At 38.2% G+C, this 3,053-nt stretch overlaps 1 long non-coding RNA gene across 1 annotated transcript; it reads right to left on the bottom strand.

Annotated features, from left to right (window-relative positions):
* Positions 1-308: 308 nt before the first annotated feature.
* LOC124705321 lies at positions 309-1,329 on the bottom strand. Its single transcript, XR_007003965.1, has 2 exons — positions 1,233-1,329; positions 309-724 (listed from the first exon to the last, which is right to left on the bottom strand). It is a non-coding gene; the product is annotated as an uncharacterized LOC124705321 (long non-coding RNA).
* Positions 1,330-3,053: the final 1,724 nt, after the last annotated feature.

The following is a 3,053-nucleotide window of genomic DNA, read 5'->3' as shown; positions in this document are numbered from 1 at the left end:
AGACAAAATAAACTCCCCCAAAATATAAAAGTTAACTCCCCATGTTAATAAAATTAACTTCTTAATTTATTTCTCGGTCACAAATCTATAACTCACACATGACTATATATGTTCCCAAATTTCTTTGTATACTCCGGTATTTTTATGCATAGTGGACATCAAGTTTTCATACAGTAAATTATTTCTCTGTTTGTTACTAAGTTTTGTACTCTAGTGAACTTCTATTGCTTTTATACTGCAAACAGTATTATTTCTCTTTACAGATGAAGTGTACTCCTCTCGTGAATGAAATGAACTCTTGCGTACAATAAAACTCAAGTTCGATGAAATATTTACTATTAAATGGAAATTAATAAACAAGAAAAAGAACTTTACAGACTTCTGCTGTTATACGAAGTGAACTCCACACAAAAATAGAAGCAAACTCCCTCACTCGGCACCAGCGGCTATTTCTCTTTTTTTTCTGTGAATACTGGTGTGAAACTACTTCCATTTACATGGAAATGAATAAACAAGAAAAATAACTTTACAGACTAGACTTCTGCTGTTATACAAAGTGAACTCGACAAAAAATAGAAGCAAACTCCCTCACTCGGCACCAGCGGCTATTTCTCTTTTTTCTGTGAATATTGGCGTGAACCATTTAGTGAGCAATTTCAGGAAGGTTGATCTTGGTCTTGAAATCAGAGATGAAATTATTATACAGCCTCAGAGCATTGCCCGCCTGCACAAAAAGAGAAGACAAGAAAGTGAAGCGCACTTATATTTTTTCTATAAAATGAATTTCCTATTTTCACCAATGTGCACTTCGACAAATACATTCTATTAGTTTCTCTGTAAAATAGAATACAATCAACATCAGTGAGAACCCAACTAAGCATCAACAACAAATTATCAACAACACTTCAGCGATTATCAATGTTAATAATAGCATTAAGAAGGTACAGCAGCTGCACCGCCTTGTGGTGAACTTTTGCTAGTTTACAAAGTGAACTTCAGTGGCAAGATATAACTTTTTAATTATTTGGAATGTCATTTTATTTTTATTTATTTACAAGGTAGCATACCTTCTTGGGCCTAATGAGTGAATAACTCTAACCTATAGAAGTGTACTGCAAATGATGACTTTTTGACAACTTCTACAAAAAGTGGTGTCTCTACATAGAGCTATCAATCAAAACAAAAGGAGGATAGATGCTTGACATGTAGTTGTGTTTTGTAATTAACCGTACTGTTGTTAGTTGCCCGCTAGCCGAAAGCTGATGCTTGCTCGACCGGAGAGGCCAGAAGCTAGCAGCCATGGGAGCACACCCCACTGTGTAACCTGACATGTTTAACCTCCAGTCAGCTAGCATCGGCAAATGAAATTGGGAGCATGCAGAGAACAACATTTTAGCAAGCACATACCTAACAGTTCAAATGAACAAAATTGGGAGCATGCGGTTCACCGGATGAACCGCAGCAGCAGCAGCACTAGAGTCCTCCAATAGCGGCGCACCGCTGGCAAGTTGAGTGACCTCCTGGACACAAGAGTGAACTGTCAAAAAGCATGAAACTGAACCTTCGACGTGCACAAAATGAAATGAGATAAACAAGCGGTGACGAAGCGGGGTTAGACGCACACGACAAAAAAATGAACTTCTTTGGAGACAACAATACACCTACACTTCCCAATAGCAAGTATACTTCTGAGAAAAGAAAACTGAACTTCCAAAAATATAGATAATTTGTACGATGCACATCATAACTCATGTTTTAGTGCAACCGTCCATCCAAAACTTGATACATATATAGAACTAGAACAATTCCTAGACCAGTAATAGTTGAATTGCAGGCTCACACGAGTTCGGTTTGATATAAAATAACTCATGTTTTTTATATAAAAACATATACCTGTAGGGCAAAAAAATTACTCATTTGCATATGTACAGAATATGGATTCACAAGTAGCAGCTTCAATATCAATGACTAGCAATACCTACGCGTCCAGTATACTTCTACAAAATGAAACGTAAACTTTCTTTGTAAGATATACACTCGCAGAGCAGCATTGTTATAAAAGTTGATTAACGAGATATATTTGAGTTTCAACACATGATAAAAACAAGTGATCTTCCCCTAATGGAGGAACTGAACTTTCAGAAAATAAAAAGGTGAACCTCCGAACCACATTGCTTTTTAATTAGCTGCAATTCCCATGTACCTGTACCAAACTTCGCGGTAGGGAGAAAGTGAACTTCAGATAAGAAAGTGGATTGTGAATTGTGAGCTTCCAGGTCGTAACCAAGTGGACCTCCGGACATGCAATTTTATAAAGATTATTTTTCCACGCAGGAATTTTTGTTTTTCAGGTATTGAACCAGTTCTAATTAAAGAGTGAACTTCCTGCGTTACTGCAAAGCCATTTTTTTGTAAATTAGGAGCATATTCTGGTGGAAATTATTTTTTCAAGCATAATTCATTTTTGTAGACATAGAAGCAAACACTTGTAGGGAACAAATTCCACAGATTGTGAACTGCTACCATGGCCTACAGTGAACTCGCCATGGCCACTCGGTCACAGACGATACTAAGGAGAAGTGAACTATAAGGATTAGAAAAAGTGAACTTCACCCATCCTACACCTATCCTGCTAAGCCTAGGAGGAAGGGTCAGAGTGAACTATAAATGCATTCACTTTATTTTGCAACCTATCGACTTTTTGCTACTGTGTCCATGCAAACATTGCAAAGAAGAATCTTCTTTATCGGAAGAGAAACAAAAGGAGCACTCAATGAAGCATCAAACAAAAATAAGCAGGAACACTCACAGGACAGGCTCTGGACGACGCTATTGGTTGCATGCTCTGCTCAACTCGAAGAAGCTCTATAAAGCTGATTCAGTAGTGTCCTGCTGTGTCAGGCGTGCACGTCTTTAACCCTAGCAGCGCCATCGAAACCGCCACACCCCAATCTTTTGACACTGGTGAACCGCACACGGTGCAAAACTGAACTTCCTGGGGCAGCACGAAACATGCATTTATCCATTTGTGATTGTGTTTTGAGGCAACACCT

This window comes from Lolium rigidum, chromosome 4 (genome assembly GCF_022539505.1).
Source record: "Lolium rigidum isolate FL_2022 chromosome 4, APGP_CSIRO_Lrig_0.1, whole genome shotgun sequence".
Classification (NCBI taxonomy): Eukaryota; Viridiplantae; Streptophyta; class Magnoliopsida; order Poales; family Poaceae; genus Lolium; species Lolium rigidum.
The sequence above is the reverse complement of the archived record's forward strand: the minus strand, read 5'-3'. Positions and strand labels throughout refer to the sequence as shown.